Below are 14,649 nucleotides of genomic sequence, written 5' to 3' on the forward strand. Positions count from 1 at the left end.
ACCGAGTGAGATACATTGTTAGAGATTTACATTAAGGGCAAGCCTATGGTACCAATTGCATGCATATGACTTTTTTTGCGAGAGTGAGTGATATTCTTTGATATATACGAGTCCTTAAAATATATTTGAGCATTTGATTTGAATATGTGGATTCAACTTACTCTTTTATTTATGATGTGAGGGCACATGGTTTCATGAGGGATATGTAACGTTATTAGACTTCTCTACGATGTTGAGTGTTCAAGCCATGAGTGTATTGTGACATTGAGTTGGTTTTGAGGCTAGGATTGTTAGGACCATGTTGTCTTTGTTTGCATATTTTTAAAGTATGGCATAAGAAAAGGGAAGTGTATGTGATTGCATATGCTAAGGTTTAATTGTTGCTATTTCTTGCTATCAACCATGGTCATTGGTGTAGTGTGCCTCAACTGTGTAAAAACAAAGTGATCAAGGAAAGTGTAGTTTGATTGCTCGAGGACGAGTAATGGTTTGAGTGTGGGGTGTTGATGATAGGCTATAATTACGTATTTTAGTCGCTTATTACACTCTTATTTACTGCACTTTAATTGAGTTTGAGCTTTAATCGCTAGTGTTTGCACTAATTTCCTATTTCATGCCTTGTAAGAGTGATTTCGAGCTATGTAGATATTATGGAATGAATTCAAGTGATTTGGAGATTCGAAGTCTGAGTAAAAGCCCCATGAATTAAGTCGGGATCATGTTCGAGAATCAACGGATGATACTTAAGAATCGAAACGAAACAAAACGAAACGAAGAATCGAGCGGGCATACGACGCATTGTCTAGTAAAATGCACATAACTTTTTGCTCAGAACTCCGTTTGGGCTCCACAATATATCATTGGAAAGCTATTTAAAAGGGATACAACTTTCATGTTTTGCATTTTTGCGAATTCCCACTATTGTGGCGCATGGTGCGGCGTGGCGCGCGCCGCGCTTGTAAAAATTTCCTGGAGCCTGTCAGAATCAGCTCTCTGAACTTCCCCACAAGCACATCGCGTGGTGCGTCACCCCATGCGACACGCCTATGCAAATTTTACAGAGCCAGAGTCCTATTTCGCGCAGGAAAAGGTGTTTCATCTGGGCCCGACCCTTTTTGGTATAAATACATGTAAAAATACTATTTTGAGGAGGGGGACATACTTTTGACATAATTTAGACCTAAGGAGGCTAAGGAGACAGGGGATTCGACCTAAGGAGGCAAGAACACTCTAGGAGCAAGGCGAAAAATTCTTCTACGAGTTTTTCACTTCCTTCTTCCTATTTCCATTATTGGTTATGAATTCTAGTATTGTAGTTATGCATACTATTATGAATAGCTAATTTTTTATCTAGAGTTGTGATAGAACCTTTTGTAAGATAAATTCTTGTTATGTTTTTTTATAATTGAGCCGTTGGATTTCTCTATTTGTTCAACTACGTTTATATTGTGGTTGGTTGAAAGCTCTCAATCGACTGTGCCTATTTAGTGTATATTACTCGGGAGAGAGTAGGTAGTTGTTGAACAACATCACTCCTAACGTATATGAGGGATCAATACGGAGGGTTTAAAGGTGAGATTAGGGATAATAAAACCTTGGGTGAGATCCGAGTGAGTCGTACTTAATGCCAACTAGCGTAATTCGGGAGAATATGTCTAGTAAATTGTGGTAATTACTCGGGAGATAGTTACGACAGTCAGAGCGCTCATGATCGGTAGAGAACACTTAGACAAATTTATAGAAAACGTAGCGGGAAGGATTCCGACAATAGGGGAAATCATAACTCTAGACCTCCTTAATCTTGTCTCTAACCGTTAGCATCTTTAGTTGTTAATTTACTATTTTAATTTGTTAGTTAATTAGTTAAACACAAGAATCTTAATATCTATAAGTTAGGAATTGTTCAAGCTTGTCTTCTTGGTGATATTGAACAGATGTAGCTAAGCCTTAGTTCTCTGTGGGATTCGACTCCGGACTTGTAAACCGGATTATATTTGCAACGACCGCTTAGACCTTTTTATAAGGCATAGTTGGGTGGGATCAGAATCCGACCCCGATATCAAAAAGTCCACTCCCGGTCAAACTTCTCAAAAACCTTCAAATTTCTAACTTTTGACAAACGACTCCGAATGACCTACGAACCTCCAAATCCACATCCGGACGCGTTCCCAATACCACAATCACCATACGGAGCTATTCCCAGACTTGGAATCCCAAACGGACATCGATAACATGGAAATGCAATTCAACCTAAATTTATGAATTTCTTCCAAAATGCCAACTTCCACAATAGACGCCGAAACACTCCCGGGCCATCCAAAATCCGATCTCAACATACGCCCAAGTTCGAAATCATCATACGAACCTGATGGAACCTTCAAATCCTGATTTCGAGGTCGTTTACTCAAAAATTCAACCTTAGTAAATTCTTCCAACTTAAAGCTTCCGAAAGGAGAACTCTCTTTCCAAATCAACTTTGAACTTCCGAAATTCAAGTTCCGACCATGCGTACAAGTCATAATACCTTAAGTGAAGCTGCTCATGGCCTCAAAATGCCGAACGACGCGCTAAAGCTCAAAATGACCGGTGGGGTCGTTACATTCTCTCCCACTTAAACATACGTTCGTCCTCGAACGTGCTAAGAACTACTCTGGAGTTGTCTGAAATTACTGTTTAACACCTGGTGCATCTACCCGTGCTACCACAACTCAGCTGAGCACATTTGCTCGAGCAAATCTGAAGATTCCCCTTTTGTTTAGTCAAATTAGCCTTAGAGCCAAATTCGAACATCCAGAATTCTCTACCAGGCCTGTTTCCAACATACGAACACTGCATCGATCACTACACGGTGCACCAATACATGATTGCATACCTTTGCTGAATCCACGCTATGCACTGCATAACCCACATGACCAGAATTACATTCTCTGATAACAATAGCCAAAATTCCACGAATTCGATGCTCACAACACACCTCATGACACATATAAGTATTGTTCCAACTCTTGCAATACTCCCGCGATGTAAAAGGTGTGTAGAAACTCATAACCAACTGGCGAGTCAACAAATCATTGAGTCATTTCTCCTGACACGAACCATTACCTCATTCTGAACCACGTAACAATAATTGCTCTTTAATAATCTCCATATAAACCTGATTGCACTGATCCCAGATCCAATAATCTTGTCTCACCCAGTATAAGCTGCCCAAGCAATAAGCCACCTCAAACACTACCAAAAATCTCAAAAATCTCATATCATGCCACAATGTACCAACAAACTACAAACTCGAATGTGATACATAAGGAAACAAACTCTTGAAAGGACTACTCAACCAGCGTAACTAATTAGACAACGGAAAAGATGTTATGAACCTTCCTCAAAATATAGGAAACAAAAGACACAAGAATAGACATGGGAAGCTGTTAACTGACATCACATTGTTGCGGCGGGCGCGCAACCTGATCCAACCATGATACCCATGGCGGCGTGCCACCCGATCCTCACATAATAATCTATAAAGGAATTACTTACCGAGCAAAAATGCTCATACCTGTGAAATACTCGAATCTCAACCACAAGCACGCGAAGTGCATAATGAAATTTCTTGGGGGAACAGATAGCGCTATACGCTACAAAACTCAAGCACGACTAAGGCGCAATAAATGATCTACAACTCGAGAGCTATCTTGCTCATATAACACCATCACTACGCAGAACTTCAACACATGAAATTTATCAAGCCGTTTCACAACTCACACGACATAATATGGTATTACATGAAATAGCCGACGACGAAATAACATCCAATGTCCGAATACTCCTCCATAAGGAACGCTATGCTAAGATAAACACACCCGACTTGATATATAGAGCCCGCATTCACATTTAGATCCATCCACGGACCTCAAGTCGATTCTGATTTAACCCCGAAACAGCCATCATAATTGGAACAAACTTCCACAGTCCACAACCAAATGAACCGAGCACCCTCCACGCAGAAATTCCCGAATTAGCGATATTACCACAATCTTCATACTTGGTTTCAATTATTCAGTCAATCAAGTGACTACACGTCACACTTATACAATCTTCCTGTGGGATACGCTCCGACGACCTTCCGCACCAGGTAACAAGTATGTACCTTTATACCATCGGTCGTACTAATGTTGTAAAGTGAATCAAGGATCCGCAAATCAATACACGAAGCTTCTTACACAAGACACCGATCTCAGGTGACGCTGAATTCAATACTAGCTTACTTTAAATATTTAAATTCTTTTCTTGCTCATCCGAGCTCGTGACATCTTTGCCAACACCGAACCACAACCCTGAATCCTCAACTTCCACTTCCCATGTTACTCACTGCACCAAATCATGCCAATATGCAAGAGTCCAAGAATTTCACCTTAACTCCTGAACCACTAATAGGGTAGACACTTCATCATATAGAAACCTTTCGCTTAACTCCTTTCAGAAGAATCATTGCAACACGTGACTGAATTTCCACAACTGCAAAAAATGTAATCCTCTAGTGGTGGTCTAAACCACCATAACTCTTCCGGGATCCATCTACACTTAACAAGCCATAATACTCAAGCGCCTCCAAATAAAAATAAATTCTGGCGGCCATCAAGCCTCGCACGTACCGCCACAAATCACATGCATAAATCAACGCGCTGAAGGAACTGATCATTGCCACCATCATGCATATTCAACCATTTCTAGCCGATTCGACTACTTCTAATTTACTCTGTACTTGCATCGGGAATAATAATAGCTCCCCTTCAAAACATAACGAACCCAAATCCGCACTCATCCTGAGTGACTTTCACGAGACCACGTAGTCTCAAAACCCACGAACCATCTCATACCCTCCTTGTGCGCATATTCGCGTATTCAACTGGTACACCCATTCTAATAATTTCTTCATGCCTCCCAAGTCATTTTACCTCATTCCTCCAAATGCTACCCTGTAAGCCGAAGATAACATAGAACACTCTTGACCCTTCTTCATAATTCACTGCAAAAGCTCGATACTCAACCATGTTATGGACTCGAAATTCCCAGGCACCACACTTCAACTTTTGGATCCACTAGGACCGTTGTTGGGAGTCACCCACTCTGACTTGGTCCCGAATATAATCAAACTCCAAGGCTCTTCTGGCACATGAACATCATCTCAAAGAAGCACTCGGCTGAATCACTTTCCTTGTAAATCACCTCTACGTGAAGCATAAATCCTGAACCTTCCCAAAGCCTGAACATGAATTAATAAGGCCAATTATAGCACACATTCCTCAAATCTTTTTCTCAAATTACCACTGATGTTCTCTTTCCTTAGTCGTAATAACCCATCAATATGCCGATCACCAGAAACCTTACAAGTAGATAACCATACAATCCAAGCGTAGGCGGTGAGACTCTCCCACTTAGCTTGAAGCTACCATTGCATAAACCTGGAACCCACCAAGATTCTTTCTTCGTCGCTGCACTTGGTATAATTGCTACAAAATCAGTAAACCATCCTGAGCCCGTGCTCATTCGCTAGTCGTACGAGTCCGTTCACTTCTCATGGACATCAACTAAAAGGTGCGACAATACATTTCAATCCAAAGTCATGTTCTACCCTTCTTCATATCAAGCAACTCTTTTCTATCGTATCCGACCTCTTCCGTATAATAGCCAATATTCCATATTAAGTCCGTAGACCTAGTCACTGTCCACCATGAATCCCAAATCACTCTAACCTCTTCTCAAGACGTGTAGTCATCCTACTACAGAACCCATATGCTACTCTATCACTCTCCCACTTTGGTCAAACCCTCTTCCTTAAGCAACTACTCGACTTCTGCTTCTTACACTTGGCCTCCTAGGAATTTAACCACCGCAAGAAACTTCCCACATGTCCTTCCTCATTCTTCGCTGCCCAGTTGTTGCCTTAAATCAAAATCTATCTCTATAATACTTGGACCAACAGATCGCTACCAACTTTAACCTTTCCAAAGACCATCTCTCTTGAGACATCAACACTAGGAACACCGATTCGTTCCTGAACCACTGCACACTGCGATCTCTGACAGTCGCTTTCCTGGTACTACTTCACAATACTCTGCCCTAAAGGCTAATGGAAGAAAACCATAACACCGACGAACTTAACGTATTTAACAAGGACAATGACACTGCATCACAGATGAAGATTCTACCACGCTCGAAAATACCAAGTTTCGTTCTTCATCAACCCAAACCTGAACATTTGTAGTCCGATTGCCTTTTCCGCCGCTGGAAATAAAATACGAATCTCTGAATCATGCACTGAGCAAATCTCCTCTCAAGTTATTCACTGCCCCGACACATGGGCAAGCATCTTACCATCACATTAATATTGTGCGCTAACAACTCATGAGCATCATAGCAACCTGTGCATAACCTCAAATCTCTCAGAAGTACAGCTACTGAGCTGAAATGATAGAATATCCTTCCGCAAGGCAACGACAATAGCCCAATCAACTATGTAGGGAGAAACATCCTGCACCACATCTGTAGTACCATTTCAATTCCTCATTTCCTGAATTATAACCAGTGCTTCATGTCGCATAAGATTGAATGAGAAGGAAATGAAGGCATAAACCTCAAAAGAATCAAATCACACGATGAGAATCAAGAGAGGAATTGCTCCTAACAGCCCTGTAGCCTCTCAAAGATAAGTACAGACGTCTCTGTACCGATCCGCGAGACTCTACTAGACTCGCTCATGACTTGTGAGACCTAAGGGAACCTACTGCTCTGATACCATATTGTCACAACCCAAATCCATTAAAGGTCGCTATGGCGCCGGACACCACTGTCAAGCTAGCCAACACTAAATAGTTAATTAAATTCTCATTTGTAATATTTCTGAAATCGTAAATTTCCTTCAATGTAACTAGTAAAAGATAATCTTTATAGAATAAATAAAAATGTTTACAATTGCAATACTGAATATCCCATAATCATCCAGAACCTGGTGTCACAAGTCTATGAGCAATTACTAGGAAATAAGATGAAATAGAATAACTGTCCGGAATACAAATTGGACAGAAAAGAAAACACAAATACTCTGAAAGAGACTCTGCTGGTTGCGGATCAGCTCATAGGATGCAGCTCACCTAAGTCTCCGTATCAACCATGCCGCCGTGAACACTAGGCCACAAGACATACATGTGCCTGTACAACAAAAATGTACAACAAGTGTAGTATGAGTACGAAAATAACGCGTCCCCAATAAGTACCCAGTCTAACCTCGAAGAAGTAGTGATGAGGGGTCGGCTTTGACACTTACTAGTCCAATAGTATCATGTACAGTAAAGAAGTGAATAAATATGAGATAGAGTAAATATATGAAACAAACAAGTATAAAATACGTGGTACGATTGCCCTCTTTGCAATTTACTCAGCTCTCAACTAGCAAGTTCCCTCCGTAACCGTAGCATATACATAGATATACCCTCAGATACATTGGATTCTTGACAAATATTACACATGATTCCATGAGGATAATATATATATATATATATATATATATATATATATATATATATATATATATATATATAGGAAATGCCGAGGCGTACGACCCGATCTGACATAAAAGTAAACTGTGCACTGCTGAGGGTCGAGCGGCGCGAACCATAGATGCATCTATTAACCTGAAGAGGCGAACGACCTGCTCCCATGAGAGTGTGGTACATAAATCCTGCTGAGGCAAACGGCCCGATCCCATAAGAGTAGTAGAAGGAACTACCCTGCTCGCGAATCATACATGCGACGCGGTCAACTATAAATTTAAGGAATCACCCCGCTCGCGGATCATACTTGTGATGCGGTAAAATATAAATTTAACATTAAAATCATATCTCTTTCTTGATTCTTTTCAAAATAAGGGAAATTCAGCTTGTAGCTTTTTAAGGAAATTACCCTGCTCGCGAAACATACATGCGACGCGGTGACACATAGATTTCTTAAGCTGTTATAATATTCCTCAATTCCTTTCGAAATTATGAAGTTCAAACGAAACCTTTTAAATCTTAAATTCTTTAATTTCATTTCAAAACATTTAATAAGCAAACTCAATCTCGCTCCCTCTCAAGGCAAACAATAAAAATAAATCAATAACAATATCAACAAGGCATGATGTAAGCCTAAGGAGCCGCAAAAGCGGAAGTCGCAGATGCGGCTAAGGAGCCGCAGATGCGGAAATAACTGATCAGTGGTGTTTTATTTCTCCTTCGCGAAATTTCAAAGGGTTTCAAAATTTCCACTTCGGACTTGGAGAATTTGGACGAGTTGGAAGAGAGAAATCAAGGGACTTCATTGAGGTAAGGATTTCTGAGTCTAAAACACGATTTTATGGTGCAAATTCATGAATTAAGACTGAAAAATTAAGGAATCAAGGGTCAAAAATGGTGATTAGGCCTTAAAACTTAAGAGAGTTAAAATGGGGATTTTAGGGGTCATTTGGACTCCGATTTTGGTGTTCTTTATATGTATAGACTCGTGGCGAGATAAGGAATCCGTTGATGGTAAATTTTCTGATTTTCGAGAAGTGGGCCCGGGGTTCGGGTTTTTGCTAATTTCGAGATTTTCGCTACTTTTCGATTATTTTCAATTGGGTATTGTCCCATTAGCATATTGTGACGTATTCGTTGTGGGTTTGATCAGATTCGGTACACGAGGAGGTCAATTCGAAAGGCAAGGGCATAGCGAGCTAGGACTTTGGAAGGCTTGAGGTGAGTAATAGATGTAAATGTTGTTTTGAGGGTTTGAAACCCCGTGTTTGCCCATCGTAGTGATATATTGAGGTGACTTGTATGTCGGGTAGCGAGCGTGGGGTAGAGCACCGTTGGGGATTGAGACTTGGTCCGTCCCAGTAGATGATTATACTGCGTATTTGGCTGAAATTCATTTATTATCATTATAATTTGAGCTGCTTGCTATATTTGGGCTTCGTGCCAATTGATTTAATCCTTCAGGGATTGTTATTACTGGTTTCTTACCGTTTTCTACATAATAATGAACTCAGTCCTGGTTTTTAATACTGTTTTGTAAACTCAGCCACCTTTTCTCTCACTTGAAACTTAATTAATATTTTTAAAGGATGTTTGGGCTGAATATTTCTATATTGTTGTGCCCGAGGGGCTTATGTGATTTTGGACTGAGTATGGGATCGGGCTGCGCGCCGTAGCGGTACTATATTAATATTGATATGAGGCCAAGAGCCTAGTTGATGCCACGATATGGCTCATTATTGCGCTTGGGCCGTAAGGGGCCCCTCCAGGAATCTACACACCCCCAGTGAGCGCCGTCGACGATAAATAAATGGAGCGGGCTGCACGCCGCAGCGGGTACTGGAGAGCACCGGTCTATGTGTTGCATTGCATATTAGTAATTGTCATTTATTTACTTATCTGCTATATCTATAATATTACTTTGTGCCTATTCAGGATTTCTTATTCTCAGTCTTTATTTATGTTTATTACTCACTGGGTCGGAGTACTCACATTACTCCCTACACCTTGCGTGCAGATCCAGGTACTACTGAGGCTGAGTGAGGACTTCTCTGCTTAGCAGCTTATTCGGGAGTATCAAGGTAGCTGCATTTGGCGTCCGCAGTCCTGATCTTCCCTTTATCTTATTTGTCTTATTTCCGCGTTTCTAAAGACTATATGTAGTAGGTTGATACTCTTGTGTTAGAGGCTCAGACTTGTGACACCAGATTCTTCGGGCTATGTAATTGTTTTATTACTTGGGATTCCACATATTTTACATTATTTCAGATATTCAGTTTTGTGACTTGGTAATTCATTCATGTTAATTAATTCATGACCTGTATAAATGGCCAAGGTTATTGAATTGGTCGGGCTTGCCTAGCAGTGTCTTGGGCGCCATCACGATCAGGGTTGGGGTCGTGACACTTAGCATGGTAGATTTTGATATTATCTTGGGAAAGGACTGGTTGTCGCCCCATTATGCTATTCTTGATTGTCACGCCAAGATCGTGATGCTGGCTATGCTAGGTGTACCGCGATTAGTGTGGAGGGGTACTTTAGACTACACTCCCAGTAGTGTTATTTCATTTCTTAAAGCTCAGCGGATGGTTGAGAAGGGGTGTGATGCATTTTAAACCCGTGAGGACCTAGGCTCAGAGCGGACAATATCACTAGCGAGCTGGGCTGTTACAGATGGTATCAGAGCGACTCTTGTGTCAGCCTTGCCGATGTGGGTCAGAGTTCAACTGAGTTTACGCAAATTCCGATTAGGCGGGGCAAACCTCTGTGCTGAGTCTAGGCAAATGCCATGCAGTGGGGCAAACCTCAGCGAGGACGCTGAGTCCATAAGAGGGGTGTATGTAACACCCCAGACTTTAGATAGTGTCCCACATCGGCAAAACAGAAGAGGGATGTTGGGCATATAAGTTAACAAGCCTTAGACCCTAATGACATTTAAAACCCGTGAAGGCCTAGGCCCAAAGCGGACAATATCACCAGCGGGATAGGCTGTTACAGTAGCAAAACGTTTGTGCATTTCAGACCTTTTGGCCTTAAGTGCATCTGAAGTGCAAATTTTCACTTCAGACTTATTGGCCTTAAGTGAATGAAAATTTTTGTTGCACTTCAGACTTTTTGGCTTTAAGTGCATCTGAAGTGCAAATTTTCACTTCAGACCCATTGGCCTTAAGTGAATGAAAACGTTTGTTGCACTTCAGACTTTTTGGCCTTAAGTGCATCTGAAGTGTAATTTTTCACTTCAGACTTTATTGGCCTTAAGTGCATCTGAAGTGCAATTATCACTTCAGACTTATTAGCCTTAAGTATATGAAACCATTGGTTACACTTCAGACATATTTGGCCTTAAGTGCATTTGAAGTGTAATTTATTCACTTCAAACTAATTTTTTTTAAGTTCAGACCCGATAAGTCCCAAGTTGATCGTAAAGTGGGTACGCTTGCAAACTTTTTGCAAAGTGGGTATAGGTTTAATTGTGACCCCAAAACCGGGTATAGATGCAAAAGCCCTGTTAAACTATATACTCCTTATGGCCCCGTTAACCTATACCCACTTTTTTTTAAAGTCTAACTTGTACCCATTTTCTAAACAACTTCAGGCCTCTTTCTCCTCCTCCTTCTCCTCCTTCGTTTTCTTCTTCTCCTTTTCTTCTTCGACAGAGTTGCTGTAATAGAAGTCTCAATATTTTGGACGCCTCCCACAATAGGACTCAAGACTAAAACTAAGCCAGATATCTCATAATTTATGTATGTTAGACTTCTGATAACATTTCTTATATTCTTTCAAGATTATGTCAACCCACAATCCATAAGGGATAATGACAGTAATCCTAAGATTTTTTGTCTTCTTCTACTTCGTTGCTGCAATTCAATTTTGTAAGAGCTCCTAAGAATGCTGAAGTTCAGCAAATATAAACAAAAACTTCAGCTCCTAGAATGTTGAAGTTCAGCAAATACAAAACAAACTTCAGCTCCTAGAATGCTGAAGTTCAGCAAATACAAAACAAACTTCAGCTTCTAGAATGCTAAAGTTCAGCAATTACAAAATAAACTTCAGCTCCTAGAATGCTTCAGCAATTACAAAACAAACTTCAGCTTCAGAAATTACAAAATAAAAACTTCAGCCAAAACATGTTGTTGTTTTATTGAACTGAAGTTTGTCATTGCACTATGAACTAAAGTTTGCGTGATTGCCTTTGCTACTTAAGGCCCGCATGTATGAAGTTACGCGAAAAGTGGGTACGCTTGCAATTTTTTTTTGCAAAGCTGATATAAGTTAAAAGGTGACCCAAAAACTGGGTATACATGCAAATGCCCCCATCAACATGCATTTCCTATAAGTCGTAAATTTCTTTTGTTTTAATTTTAGTTTTTAATGATAAAATGCCATCCTTAGAAATATCAACATTCACTAAATTGATTTTTAGTTATCAACCTTATATTACTCTCAAAATTAGATAAAATGACACTGTATAGCCGCTCTCAAAACAATAGCCGAAAATATATATATATATATAGAAAGCGCAATGCAACATCCCCCAACGTCGGGCCATCCTCATTACCGTAAGAGCAAACAGGTAAGCTCCAATACATAACTCCCCGGAGGCGCCATTTTCATGGCCCGAGAACATCATTTCACGGCCTGTGAATCCCTCATTAAACAATTCATGGCCCCAGACGTCATGGTCCAAGTACATCATCTTTAACCGTCCGAAGATAACCTTCATGGTCCAAAGGGAATCTGCATCATGTTTAAATTTTCGCAAATACATTGTAGCATCTTTTATTTGCAAGTAATCAGCAGACAACCGCTATCCTAGCAGGAGGGATCTCACTCCAGTTCCCCCAACCGTCCCGAACCTTAACTGTTCACCGTAGCCGCTTCTGCATCTCGCGTCCGTCCTCACAATAATTTCATCGGCATAATCCGCGGGTGAGTCCAGAACTACACATGGCCTGATTCCTGTAAAACCAGGGATATGTAGGTAACTCAAAAACCGGAGTTCGGCCTCCGTCTTCTGAAGCATCCCATTCGGTCAAAATTGGCCATCATTTCTTTACCCGAAAACTCTTTCATCCTTCCCGGGTAAAAGGGGCCAGCTGTTAATACCCAATTTTTCCCTATATATTTTAAATATGCATAAATACCTTCAAAATAGCATATGTATGCATATATAAGAATACACAAGGCTTTTGTTATTTTTTCCCATAATTTTAAGGGTTTAAGTTGACTTATTTTCTCCTCTTTTATCCATAAAATCCCCAGTAATTATTTCCAAAATTATTGTTTTGATAATTCATTTACTTAATTTCTATACTTATGCCAAAATATGGATAGTGTAATTTTTATGTATTTTTACAATTACATTCAGTATTTTTAAACTAAATTGCATGTAATTGCATTATTAGCCCTTTTTAAGATATAATTATATTTTATATGTGTAAAATTGACCCCTATATTTTTAAAATGTTAATTATGTATTTTAAATCATTTTGGCACCTTGAGTTATTTTCCAGAAATTACTTATTATTTATTAAATTAAAATAGGGAAAAACTGGCTATTTAAATAACAGCCAAATTTGCCTTTCAATTATAGCCAAATCGGACCCCAATCCAAGCCCACATTTATACTTAATACCCCGACCCAGATCCAATTACCCACTACCCGACCCAAGCTATTTTAAATCCTGGCCGTTGATCTTTAGATCAACGACCCTCATTCTCCTTCTTTTTAATTTCCAAACGACCCCTAACCCTACTCACTTTCCAAATCCCCGCCGCCCTCAGATACTCTCATCTTCTCTCCTCTCTCAAACCTAACCCTAGACTCCGTCAAATGCCTCCTTCTCCAGTCATCTCCGGCGACCATCCTTTCAACCCAAGCCTCCAATGAGTCTCTCCTCGCCTTGCTCATCATCTCTAAGACCTTCAAGGGTCTTGGGTCATGCCGATTTGGACCTAGGGTTTCTGTTTCTGTTATTTATGGCTTCTCCGGTGTGATTTTGGGCAAAATCACACCTTATATGTTACGATCGGTGAAGTCTACAACAGGTTCTTTCAATTTCTATTTGGGTTTCCCTTTGAAACCCTAACTCTCTTCTGAATCTCTCAGATCTGTGTATTTTTTACACTTTAAGCATGTTTCCTTCTATGGTTTGCTTATTCTTGAGCTTCTTCTGAAAGATCCTCCACTTTAAACCGTTTTTACTTTCTTTGAAAAACTAGGGTTTCTAGGAGATCCTTCTACGCTTGTTTTAATCAATTTCCTTATGATTAAACCTTTTTTCCTTGCTTATTTTTGAACGATTTTATGCTCCTACTGCTTTTCTTTTAACTCGACTCTGTTAAAGCCCTAATTTTTAAGATTTTCTTTGCTGTGGTTCTGTGAGTTAGCATGATTTTCCTTGCTTTGGTTCTGTGAGTTAGCATGATTTTCTTTGCTTTGTAAGTTAGCATGACTTCTTTGCCTTGGTTCTGTGTGTCAGCATGATTCTCTTTGCCTTGGCTCTGTGTGTTAGCCTGTTTATTTGATTCTTGTTGATCTCTCGTGGTCACCAGGCTTCGAATGTGTTTACTGAATTCCTAGCTTACTTATGTCACTTCTATGTGACTATGCTCACTTTGTTTGTTTATCTCTTGCTTCTTGCTGTCAATATGGCTAACCTTGCCATTTGCTACGTCTGTTGAGCTCCTCTATTTATATGTTGAACATACAGAATCATGACTCCCTCTTGATTGATTTTGATTTCCTTAATTGATGGTGATTGAGAGATTTTCTTTTAAAGCCTTACAAGCTTTACCCCGTCTGTTTAAGCTGACTGATTTCCTTGCCATATTTGCTATGATACTTATTTCTACTGAGTTGTGTCCTTAATTAAGGCTTTATGAATTTGGTCCTAATCGGCTACTCTATGCTTACTGAACCTTGACTCCTTCCTTATTTACTCATGCACAGATTTTTCTTCTTGCCTTATATGATATTGAATCTCCCCGTTTGATTTGATTCCCTTAACTTAAGGGAGTACTTCCTTGATTCTCTAATTGATTGATTCTGAGTTCTTAAATTAGTATACTACTATGATTTTTACCTTATTTCACTACCTAC

Source organism: Nicotiana attenuata, chromosome 12 (assembly GCF_001879085.1).
Source record: "Nicotiana attenuata strain UT chromosome 12, NIATTr2, whole genome shotgun sequence".
Classification (NCBI taxonomy): domain Eukaryota; kingdom Viridiplantae; phylum Streptophyta; class Magnoliopsida; order Solanales; family Solanaceae; genus Nicotiana; species Nicotiana attenuata.